Here is a 13,455-nt window from a genome sequence, read left to right on the forward strand (position 1 = left end):
TTCTCAAATGCAATATCACTGAAGGCAGAAAAATCACTACTTCTTGCCCATCTACCCACCATAATATAATTTACAACAAGAAAGTACATACAAATGAAGAACCTTTCTCAGAACAAATTAAGACAGGCATCCCAAAGGGTAAAATCCTTGCAGGAGACTCTTTAAAGCTACCAGAGACATCTTCCATTGTGGAACTTCTCTCCAGATGAGAAAATAGAAAACCCTGGCAAGATAATGTAAAACTGTTATGAAACAGGCCAAAAATGTTGTTGAGCCTTGACTTGTAAAAGCATTAGTGCACTTAATAACAGCATTTAAAATGAAAAAAGTAGAGCGCCTGACTCTGTATTCAAGAAAGATAAGATTTTAGCAAAAAAAATCCTAAATAAATTATTTCTATTGTTGTTTACTAAGGAAGAGCAAAAAGAGTTGGTGTTTTTTTTCCTACTGGAGCCTTTCTGCGTGGAGAACAAACTAAGGACCTCTGATTTAGGTGTCATGAAATAGGTTTGGAGCTAATCGATATATGTATGGTAACAAACCAACAGAAATAAACTGTGTTTGTCTGAGAACTCTAGTAGATATCAAAACTAAAGTGCTGAACTACTCCCTGTGATGGAGAACTACAACCCATCAGCCCTGATATCCGAGGAATGGAAAGTGACAGTCACGAAGCCAAGTTTTTTAAGGAACCCATAGATTGTGAGACTGAAATTTATTAGTGTGTCTGGACTCTGTAGTGAGCAGATTGGCTGAAATTATAACAAACATCAGAATTTTTGTGCCACAGTGTTTTAATGTGTTATAATGGAGAAGAAGAAGTACAACTTGGATCTTTAATATGTGTGTCACCAAAGGCTGACAAAAATTAACTAGCATGGGAGATGGAATAAGCTTCTTCCTGAATTAGCAGTGGGTTAAAGAAAAATAAAAAAAAAAAAAGAAAAAATAATAGGATAGATAACCTTTTTCCAAAAGATTTAGTAGGGGAATGAATGGAGCTGTCTGCTATTCAACATATTCTTAACTGATCTAGAAAAGGGAGTGAATAGAGACAATTTTTAGCTGACATGAAATTACTCATGATAGCCAGAGCTTACTGTAAACAGTTGTGGAACGATTTTTCTGTGTTGAGTGACTGGGTGAGTAAAGACCAAATTAATGCAAAGTAATCCTCCTGAGGAAAAAACAGTTTTAATCATGCAGTTGACAGTGGTGGGCTCTAGATTAACAAAGAAGATCTTGAAGCCCTTCTGGTTAATTCCTTAAAGATATTAGCCCAATTCTCAGCAGCCATCAAAAGACAAACGGAATATTAGGAAGTATTTGGAAAATAATAATAACAACAACAACAACAACAACAACAACAATAATAATAATTTTAAAGCTTGATTATGCATATATTGATGAAATGGGCATATAGTGAATATCTGGTGGAAGCATGGAAGTATATAGACCTAGAAAGGACAGGGAGAAGAGAAGAGCAGAGAGGAAGGTTAGATGTATGGGACAGTTTCTGTGTGAGAAATATAACTATACCGGTACTCTTCAGCTTGGCAAAGAGACAACAAAAGGCGGGTGTGATAGAGGAATATGAAATTATGAATGACATGAAGAAACTGAATAGGGAATGATTACTCACTGTGGGGTACCCAAGGAAACTATTAGGCAGCAGGTTTAAAACAAACAAAAGAAAGCCCTTTCTTGCATATCAATATTGTATTTAGAGATTCATTTTCATGGGATGCCAAATTAGAAAAAAGTTCAAAAAGTGATTAAGCAGTTATATAAAGGAAAGACCATGAAAAGTTATTAAGCATGAGATGGATGATTTTAAACAGGAGTAGCTGGCAACTACTGTTCTACTTTCACTCTTTCATACGTTCTTTTTTCTAAACATCAGCTGCTGGCCACTGGCTGAGAAAAATCCTTTAGTTTGATCTAGCATGTCTGTTTTTATGGAAAACAGCATAGAAAATATGGTTTATTCAATACTAAATATGTAAGCTCTGATTCTGCTGTCATTTCTCCTGGCTTATTCTCAGTATAAAAGCTAACCAGGTTTCACTGGGGTTGCATGATTAAATGTCATGTAACTGAGCCCTTCAGAATCACTAATCTTTCAATGATAATTCAATCAAAACCTTCCCCCAAATGATTCTTTTTAGACATTTATCATATATCTAATATTTTCAATGTTGCTAAGAATAAGGTGTAAATTAGAACATACAGCTTGAGACTCAAAACAGTAAGTTTATTGTGAGTTAAGGACAAATGAGAGAGATATCTAGCAAGGGATGCTAATTCAGTTTCTCTATAGTCTTGCTTTAGTGAAGCAAAAATAGAGAAGGAAGGAATGGTTCAGTATTTTCAATATCTTTGTGTTTATAAAATAGTACCAGAAGAACAGTAATCCAGGTGCTTGTCGTCCTTTATTACTGTATGAATGCGGAGAATTCCATTCATTTCAAGAGCTGCCCCCACTAAATATGTGGTTTCTGTAGGAACAGAAAGCAGCCTGGTGGGAGAACGCGGGTGTCTCCGTGGGTCTGCAAAGCTGGTGTGGCCATGATCCTTTCTCTGTCAAGGCCCAACATGAACAAAACTGCAACTCTGGGACATGGAAGGCCTGTAAAATGTTAGCAGGGTTTTCCTCCCCACTTTTCTGAGGAGAGAAAATGAGATTCTCCTGACTGCAAAGCTGAGCAAGCTATAGTTTGAATTTGCTCTGCTAGTTGAGAGTATTGTGCAAAACCCCCACTAAATATTTGAGTCAAAATCAAAACCTTCAAGCTTGTGAGACAGGAGTAATGACAGAAAATGGAACGGCTGGCTGTTAGTGTTGCCATCAGCAACTGAAATGTTGAGATGAACTGTCAAGAATCAAGTGTTCTCCTATTTATTTAAAATTTGTAGACAGGTACTGTTATATCACCTGGCATATTCACTTCTGAAAGCTGAAGAATGAAAGAGCCTGTTTGAACGGGTGCCCTGCTACTCAGGTGGCTTCCTAACAGAGCTGGGACTCGTGCTGCCATTTGTTCCCAGCACAAGAGGTCTGGCCATTTGTTAAACTCGGCACTGGCTTCGTGTGGTGATGCGTGTGCCGTGCTCGGCTCTGAGAGGCGTCCGAGCAGGCTCCAGCTGTAGGAGCAGCATGTCTGGCGTGTCAAGTTGGGCCGGCTGGAAATGCTGCGTGGAGGTGGATATGCAGTTTGGGGTATACTGCATGATGGCAATGGGATGAACAGGCCTGTGGGGTTGTAAGCCTGGGGTGTAAGGGAAGCACTGTTTTGAGCACCATATCAACATCCCGACCTCTGGGGCTCAGGCAGACTCTAAGAACCCTTTTTCTTTGTCTCTGAGCAGGGTTCAGGTGCTATTGCACGTGTTCCTGTGTCCACGCTTAGGTGCTTTGAGGAATTCGTGTCAAAAATTGAGATGCAAATTGAATGCAGGTATCAGCGAGGATCAGATTTCCAAACCACTCTCTTGAACCTTCACATTTAAGTTCTCATCCACTCTGGCAAGCTTGATGCATCGTGGTCACTGCCAATTGCTTTCTGATTATATTTGATGTATGTTTGCAGCTGGTGGAACCAAGTAGTTATTTGCAGAAACGTTCTGAACTCACTTCTTGAACTCCTGGAATGACAGTTCAATGAAACCAGAATAGAAATGGGATCTGCATTTATACTGAAGTAGGAATACTCAAAATGGAAAATTCCTAACGTGTGGTCCGGATGGCCCAATATCAGTGTAGGTTTGATTTCTACTGGCTAACGGAGAGTCAGTGCTGAGTGAAAAGAGCAGGATTCTGTTCCTGCTGTTATCCTGAAATTTTAAATAAAACATCTGAGAACCACAGGCTTTGTTTCTTCATGCTGTTAAAATTCAGGTAGTAAACCTTGGCCATATTTGTAAATTATTTTGTATTTAAGTTTGATAATACAATTTTGAAATTATTTTAACAAAGAAAATTAGTATCAATATGACAATGCAGAGAAAGAGTTTCCTCAAAATATTAGAAAACTGTATAAAATAAACCTGTCTTCCTGGTGACCTGGTGATCTGCAAATTTGCTTTGGACTCCAGAAATGAAGCTGGTTTTTGTATTGTACACAGTCACACAAATGCTGGCCCACTGAGCTGAGTCTGATGTAAGGTATGAATAATGGTTCCTCTGAGATACATAATACTGATAAAATTGTTGTTAATTCTGTTAACAATATGCAGATTGTAATCCCTGAGGATATTTCCTCACTTTCTCTTAGCAATACAGTTTCTGCTGTCAGAATTAAGATTGTCAAATAAGCAAAGTTGAAAGACTTCTTTGAAAGTATCCATGCAAAAATAATGCTTTAAACAATATATTTGCTCCTTATGTTTAGTTGTAAAACTTAGATCAGCAATTTAGTATACAGTTTCTAGTGCTGTTGTACTGCTTGCATGCAGTTATACTGGTGATAACTAATAATTGGAAGGAGGATGGGGAGACCAGGCATATTTCCTTTCATTTGCTAGAATAAAAATGATGGAGATAAGGTGCAAAATATTCTTCATGTTAATCCAAATTATGTTTTCCCAAACTTTTTCATGTATGGACCACATTTTAGCATGTATTATTCTCTATTAATTAAATTACATTTCTGTGGGGAGATAGAGCAATAAAGGTGTTGGAGAATGTGATGGGGAATGGTGTTTTTTTTTTCAATCTCCCAGTACCGGCTGACAAGGTCACTATCTGAATGGATTGTCTGCTTATAACCTTTTGTGTTGTACAAATAAGAGCTTTTCTGATGCAGTTCTCAGAAATTATTAAAAAGTTCAGTTAAATATTCTAAATCTGAAGACAGGTCTTGTGGCTTTCCTTCTGCATTAGCATTTTTGATAGTCTTCAGATTTGTTTCTTGATTTGAAAATGTGCTTTCTGATATATCCCCTGTCTGGTCGCATGTGGTAGTGTTATGTTTTCCTGAAGCTGCTGTTGTTTGTGATGAATAGGAACTATTGGAATAATCTGTAGTCATGCTAATTCACATTCACTTGTAGTGCTGCTGCCTAGATACGTAGTAATTGTTCCAGGAGCCTCCATTCTGATAAGGACAAATATTCATGATGAAGACATCACTGATTTTTTAACTCATTTGTTCTTTAAGCTCAGAAAAACACTGGTTTGTACCTAATGAAGAGAAGCAAAAGGATGTGTATATAGATAGAGGTTTTGAGGATGTAGATATATGACTTTAGTAATCCTGAAGTACTGCAACACATTGGTTGAATACATATGATGTAAATTGTTTATAAAATGAATCTTGCATGTCATAATGTATTTAAAGTATGAATGTCTTGGATAATACAATGCCAGTATATCTCTCATATTTTGCATACCTCTCTGTCCATCCCCAGTATAAGGCACTGTTGTATAAGAAGGAAGAGTTTTTCCTGAAGATAAAATCAGGAACATGTCTCAATTAACTGTTGGTTTCATGGTAGTGCACCATGTTAGGACACACAGAACTGCACCAAGGTGCACACCTGTAGACTGTCATTAAGTTTAAAATGACTTAATTGCAATCCTCTCTGTTGTGTTTTCAGCCTTTAAAAACCTGAAGACAATTTATTTATTCCAGAGTGGTTTAGTGTGTGACATTATCAAAATAGTTTTAATTAAAAAAAAAAAAAAAAGAATAAACTAATCATTTAGGGTTTTTTGCTTGCTTTCATATATATGTGTGCATAACTATGCAGTTGTCAATTGCAAATGCAGTTGTCTGTTACTAGGTGGTTTTGCAATAGTTTTTGAGGTCAGATTAAGAAACATTGTTCTAGAGTGTTCATTTGGAGTTGGGATATCTGATAGGAGACAGTGGTAGAAAAAGATGCAAGTAGAAGAGAGCTTGTAGAAAAAGCCATTGAATCAATGCCAGCAACTTTGAAGCAACCATTTTGGTGGAATCTATATTGCCTGGCATTTTAAAATCAAAGTAGGTCACCTTTCTAAAAGTCTTTGAATGCATGAAATAATTGACACTGTTTGTCTCGTGTTCTGTTGGGCACCGAGTTAATACAGAGTTTTCTTCAGCTGCAGAGCTACAGGCTTTGATTTCAGAGAACTCACTTCTGAGTTTTATCTCCAGTGCTGCTGCTAAACCCTGAGTGTCACTGGTGTTCATGAGACTGACAACCAGCACATCTTAGAAAGTGAGAGAACTGCTTTAGTATATTAATAATACCACACTCTGTTTATTTAACTGTATTGGAATATGATAAAGTGGTTATTTGATTGGCTTTTGCTCTTCATGAGTGATTTAACATTTAACTTTTCAGCCTCAGACTTCTTGCTTCAGTTGGAAACTGTTAATTTGAACCAAACTGAGAAAATGCTGGAGAGCTTCTTTTGTAATGGCAGTTTGCTAATCTGATTTACTTGTCCATAGAGAAGTCAGGGCATTGGCTCTCAGAATAGCTTCTCTTTGTTCTATCCTTAAAAGGCCCTTAAAGGTCTTTTAAAAATGCTGATTGTGAATTACCATATATCAAGTACAGAGAATCTATATGGGAGAAAGGTATGTAAAAGAAAATAAAACTGCATTCCAGAAAAATTGTACTATAGAACAGAATGGTAAACCGGAAAAAATGGTTTCCTTTTCATCTTCTAAGACAGAATTTAAAAATCTTTGACATAGCTTTGCTTCTAGTTGTTATCCAGGGAATTAATACTTAAATTTTGGATGAAGATCAATTAAATTCAAACTAAATATATATTTATTTCCAGACTAGATAGATTTTAGAGGGTTTATTAATAACTGGTACAATTTAATATAACAGGTTTATTTATGGATTACTGGAGTATGCTTCAGGTTTACTGGCTACTACTTCTTCACATTAGTATTTAAGTTATTTAATAAGAGGGGAACCCAGCAAAAAATAAATGAGCAGCTTGCCTGTTCTTACATCAGCAGTTGTGGATTGACTGCTTGTTTTTCTATTTCATATGGATTGTTATTGTTTACTCACGTTCTGCTATTAAAAACTCATTTTATAAAATATACTTCTCTACAGTTTAGGACTTAACAGTGGTATCTCTTGGCAAAGAAAACTTCTATGAGTTGTATATTTAAGAAATCAAACACACTTCTTTCAATTTAAAAACTAGCTATTTATTTCCAATTTACTCGTATCGACTCCATTGCTCTCAGTTACTAGTATTCATAAGTGATGCCTTTTAAAGTGGTGATGCTTCATTGCGATATCCTTTGTTAGAGCATATTAACAGAATGCTGAGAAGTGATTGCTTTTGGATTCCCCAAAAGTTCCAGAATCAGTGATGTAGACAGATATGAGCTCATTTGGGGAGAATAGTTGATGGAGGAATTGACTTGCACAAAAGATTATAGATGGAGTAAATGCAGAATCTTTTGAAATGGATACATTGTGCTTTTCCAAGTTATTCTCAAATTTGACTTGATTCTGTGCTAACTTTGCTCAACCTTTTCTAGAGACTGGTATTATTAAGACTAAACCAATTTCAAAGCATCCCTATGAAATCATAGGCTTTTCAGGCAAGCATCTTAGGGCCCATAACCTTCCTCCCTTTCAAAAGTGTCTCTGAAAAATTCAAACTGTGCATGAGAACTAAGCAGCAACTCACTTCAGGGAGTCTCTACAATGCAGGCAATATTCTCAGCAAGATAATTACCAGATAATATCCTGTTAAAAGTTTCAAGCATAAAGAATATAAAAATAGAAGAACATGAGAGGCCATACTCACATTAAGGGAAAATAAGTGTGCAAGACAAAGCAAGTCCCTGATGTATACCAGGACGCATGCGATGTTGTGCGGCTCTGCAGTCTCCACCCTGACTGCTGCCTGAATCCCACACTGACAACTCTAGCTATTTCAGCACAGTGGACTCACACCCAATTGTTTCCACATTTGGCTTCCACATCCATTTCCCACAGGTCTTCACCTACTTCTTGCTCCACAAAGCTGACAAAATGTCATTTTTTCTTCCTCTTCCTCTCTGCTTTTCCTGCTGTTCTCTTAGGCTAGAGAGTCTTCCATCCTACTTTGTGCTCTACCTGGTGACCACAACTGTACTCTCGCCCAACATTGCCCATAACTTCACACTCTTTCCTCACAGTAAAAGCATGGTTTAGATTCCTGTTCTAAAATTATCAAACCTTTTTCCCCACCTACTTCATCCTTTCTTTTCATCTCATAGTTCTCTGATCTCATAGAGGCTCTGTTATCAAACTCTACTTCCATTTCTGTCTTCCACTTCTACTTCTGATCCCCTTCATCTAGTTTTAGGATCTACATTTCACTGATATTCTTTCTGTCACTACAGCTTCTTTTTAGACAAATTTAGTGAACAAGTATTCCATCCCTACCCCTTGGACTTATTGGCCAAGTGGAGTGTGACATGGTTATTCCCTCCCAGACTTTCAGTTGCTCCGATTCTCTCCTCTTATGACTCTTTTCTACTTCTGACTGCTGCAGGAAGGATTCCCTTGGAAATGTTTTATGATTCACCTTTCTTACAATTTTTATAGTGGTTTTGTGGGGACTGTGTCTGTTCTCCTTAACTGTATCTCTGCATATCTGCCTGTGGAAACATGAATTTGACAACCTTTTCTAGGCTGTTGCCTCACAAACATGTCTCTCTACCTAAGTCTTGGTTTATTTTGTCCAAATTAGAATCTTACACCAGCTTCTTGTATGTCCTCAAAAAGGCCTGTGAACTCAAGTTCCGTTCAGAGATAGCTACTAAAATTTTACTTTAATTCCAGCCTACAATTTAATTTTTCTGAGTATGAACATTGCTAGGCTTGTCAGTGAAGCACATAGCATGGGTTTGTTCTGTAGGTTCTCTCTCCCATTCAGGCTGTCCTGATGATTCTCACTTCAATATTTCAAATATTTCCTGTCTTTCTTTCCATGTAGCAGAAGTTGGCATTATCTTACGACTCAGTTACTATGACACACTTTTTGTCTTTGGTTATAATTTTGTTCCTGTGACAATTCTTCATATTGCTGCAAAGATCTCCCTTCTTACATTTCTCTTACCTTTAATTCCCTTACTTTGCAAAATCCTCTCTCCTTTGCTTGATTCACTAAACCTAAGCTGTTGATTCATTCTCAAGGCCTTTCACAACTTTTTGCACTGTACTTACCACCTTATCTTCAAGACTGAAACACCAACCTCCAGTTAGCCTGCGCACCCAGCCTTCTCCATCTACTCATTGAAGTTTCAGGCAGACACATTTGTTTTCTTCCCCCTGTAATATTTCTGTACTTCCCCCTAATCTGAGAAAGGGGAATGTCCCTGTAAGCAGCCCCAAACTATTTCACTACTCCCCAGATCTCTGCTTCATATTCTTCTTAACTGTGACAAATACATGAGATAGCATGAGCACAGACTCCTGAGATTGATCTGAGCAATACTGGTTGTTTTATTTCCCCCATTGATCTGCCTGCATTAATTTCCTCTGTACTTGCAACATAAGTCATCTGGGGCAGAGACAAGTAGTGTAAACAACTTCAAAGTGCTGCAACAATACGGTTGATAGGTAATGATTTTGGAAGTCTGGCACCTCTAGGGGAGTTTGAAGTGGTGGTCTGTGGTGTGTAAATGCTATAGAACATGTGCCACCAGTTGAAGAATGAGGTGTTATGGGATTTACTTTCTACTTCCTTACTTCTGTGAAAGGTTTATTTTATTTTTTTCTCAAGTTATTTGTGTATTAATGGTATCTGTGAATAGTACAGGATGATAAATATTGAAATGGGATGTGGAAGTGATTCATATTTCATGAACTCTGGTCCTGACCTTCTTACAATTACCAGAACAAATTACATTAATTACACCAAATTACATGACAGGTGGAGGAAGTTGTCAGTAGTATCCATTACATACATCAATATAAAAAGAAATTCCCTGTTTTTCTGTGGTAATTGACTGTAAACATGACCAGTCTTACGTAACAACAATGCATACTCAGGAGGTGATGTTGGTTTTGTTTGTGCAGTTTTCATGTGCAAAGAGCTTACTTATTTCAGAATAAAAAGGTTGTTCCTGAAAGATAAAATCAATGAAGCCTGCATTCCTATGGATTAGGGTCCCCTGGGCCCACTATTGCAGCACCATTTCCACCTCCCTCCATGTCCTCTGTAGCATCTTTGACTGGTGAAAAGTAAGCAGGAACACGGGTGCCTGGAGTGACGTGCAGTGCCTCCTGGCACAGCGTTTGTGCCAGCTGTGTGGGCAGCTGCAGAGGCCGTCTGTCCTCCCCCGGGGCAGGCATGATGTCCTGTCTTTCCCTCTCTGTTGCTAACTGCTGGTCTTCAGGAAATCTGTAGAAGTGGAATCGTCGACTTCCAGTACCTCGAGTTGATAATGATTGTGTGTGTGTAAAATTAGATGGCAGAGAGATACTGTGGTAACATACACCTTGTTTCTCTAGGCAAAGAAATACACAAAAATATTTTGTATCAAGGTCAGCATCTGAAAATGTGAACCTGAGAGCCATCTAGCAGGGTCAGACAGTATGACCCACGTGACAGGCTGCTGTAGCATGACATTATGCTCCGCCGGGAGCCCCACCAGCCCCTACCACAGTGTAGACATCATGCTTGCTTTTCCTTTTTAGTCACAGTGCAATGTTTCTGAGGTGGAAGACGGTGATGAAAAAGGAACATATTCTGATAGATACGAGTTTTCTTAATGCCTGCCATAGCTGAATTGTTTACTAAGCACACATTTTACCAAAAATAAATTTTTCTTCAGTTTTTTCAATGAGAGGAAGAAGCTGAAATATTATTTTCCCTTCATTTTTTCTAAAACCTTTCACTTCCTTCTTCTCTGTAGAGCTTGTAGTATATGCTTTCCTTTGCTCTTTTTCCTCGTTCTGTTATTCATCCTTAAACAAATTTTATCCTTGATGTTGGTTTCTGTCAAGACAATAATTCTAGTTTAAATCTTGCAAGGTATTATTACAAAAAAAAAAAAAAAAGGGAAAAAATATATGAAAAAGAACTGAACAAATCCTTTTTAATAAATTAAAAAAAAAATCTCTGCTTGTCTGTGAAGGCTTTAGACAATGTGACTCTAATAATATATTGTAGAGACTGGTTAATTCCATTACCCATTATCCGTATTATTCCATTTGCTTTGTTGACTAGTTTCAAACAGCAGAGTTTCAAGTACTTTATCAAAAATGGAAATATCTTCCTTTTCTGGATGTCTGAGCAGAACAGACTTTGACTTTGGATACAATTTATACATTAACTTTTAAAATATCGACACAGCTTTTCTTTAAAATGCATACCTGGATTTTTCATCTAGCACTTGAACTGATGGGCGATAGATCCCTAAATACCACTGCGGACCAGGGCGTGAGGCCCTGCTGAAGTAACTGACCCTTGGTAGACTGTTGTGTTGAGATCCAGTTCCACGGAGCAGCTTCATGAAGGGCCATGTGCAAAAAATAGCATGCACAAGTATTTTCTTTCACATATGTACTTTTTTCAAGAGGCAGGTGTGATAAGAACAAATCAAACTGCTTCCATAAGTTCCAGTTTGTTTCCCAGATAGGTGGATGTACAATTTGACGTATGTAAAAAACCCAGCCATTAACAAAAAATGGATCTTACCTCAAAAAATGCAATGAATCCCTTATCTGAGTGATGAAGCAGTCACTATTTTCATATAAGTTCTGTGGTTTCAAAAATGTAGTGAAACCTCATAAACCGAGTTAAGAACATAATCAAGAAATCAATATGTCTCAAATCTTTGCAAAACAGACAACAATCTGTCAGCGAAGACAGTGGAGATGAAAGGTGTGAATGAAGGCTTAAAAAAAAAAAAAAGAAAAAGATCAAAAGCTACAGTAATCCTTTAAAAAAATGGTTGAATGTGGTAAATGCACAGCAGTATCCAGTGCAGCAGCATTGGAGGGAGTGATGTGGTTAGCATGGGTGTCTGTGACCTCCCAGCCCAAGCAGTTGCCTTTGGTTTCAGACCAGGACCAACCTCAAAGTGGGGATCCCACAGAAGTGACACTGTAACTCCTCTGTTGTCATTATCTAGAGAGTGTCTTTAAACAATTCAAAGTTAAGGTATGATTAAAAATCCTTTCCTCTTGTTGTTCAGTCAAATACTTTAGAATGACGGCCCAGCACTCTAGTTTGTGGAATAAATAATGTAGTTCTGCTAGAGGTGCACTTCATCACCAAGATGAAGGATGTTGAGAGCCCTGGGGCTCAGGACAGTTGTATTGTGTATAATGAGATTTCTGCAAGAGCTAACTGCTGCAGAGATCACAGGGGCGGAATCTTGGAGAAAAGAGTTTGTGCTTTGCCTTGCACAGACTGAAGCGTGTATTTGCTGGATCTGTACAGAGGAAACTTTTCTTTCTGAGGCTTCCTGACACAAGAGGAGAAGTTGCCTTACACATGAAATCAGAATTTAGAAAGGTTTTTGTAATATAACAAATACACAAACCTATTAAGCTATGGTGTTGTAATCCAGGCCTTCAACAGCTTAGTCTGAAATGTCATCTGCACATGCCATCCCAAGATGCAGAAAGAGTAGAATATACTGTGCACAGGTTTTTGACATTTCACAGTAAATTAAATAGGACTTCAGAAACCTTTTGCAACTGTATTTTTGAAATTTTGTGATTTTTACCTTGCTTTATAAATGTTAAGCCTTACTGCCCTTTTCCTGGAAAACTGTGACACTAAAAGAAAATGTACTTGGTTGGCTTGTTACAATTTTTCTTCAAGTCAGCATTGAGCTTTAGTACTTCGTACCATTTAACACCGTATAATCATTTAAATCCACTTTAATGACTTTTGTGATATAAATGTTTTAAGTATAATAACAATTATTTTAACAAGTGTTTCCTGATTCCAGGCATGTGTAAAGAAGACGAGGTATGTAATATGTCTGACCAGATAACTGCTTTTACAAATTATATTCATTCTTCTTTATTTAGCTGCAAAATGAAGAGAGTTCAATGTAGTTCAAGGAAAGCATTGTGGTAAACAGACAGCTTAAATGTGAGCAGTGTAAAGAGCAGCAGCTTGCAGAAATATTGCTATAGATACTAAGACCGTATCCTGCCTCGCTACGGACCACACATAATTGAATCATGTTCAATAGAAGGCCATTACAAAACAGAGCTGATTTGCAATGCTAATGTGGTGAAGACAGCTGTCACTGGGAATTAAATATGATCATTCAAAGCCTGAATAAATGAGGTGCCCATTATCTTCTGGCTCTGCTGCAGCCTGCTTAAAGAACACAAATAAATGATACTGTCTCAATAACCAGCTCAGTTTTGTCTTCTAGCCATAGAAATATGAAGAAGACAGAGGGAAGAGGGAGGGCATACAACAACATCAACAACAAAAAGCAGAGTCAATTTACAAAGGCACGCAGAGAA

Source organism: Tyto alba, unplaced genomic scaffold (assembly GCF_018691265.1).
Source record: "Tyto alba isolate M040663 unplaced genomic scaffold, T.alba_DEE_v4.0 Super-Scaffold_18, whole genome shotgun sequence".
NCBI lineage: Eukaryota > Metazoa > Chordata > Aves > Strigiformes > Tytonidae > Tyto > Tyto alba.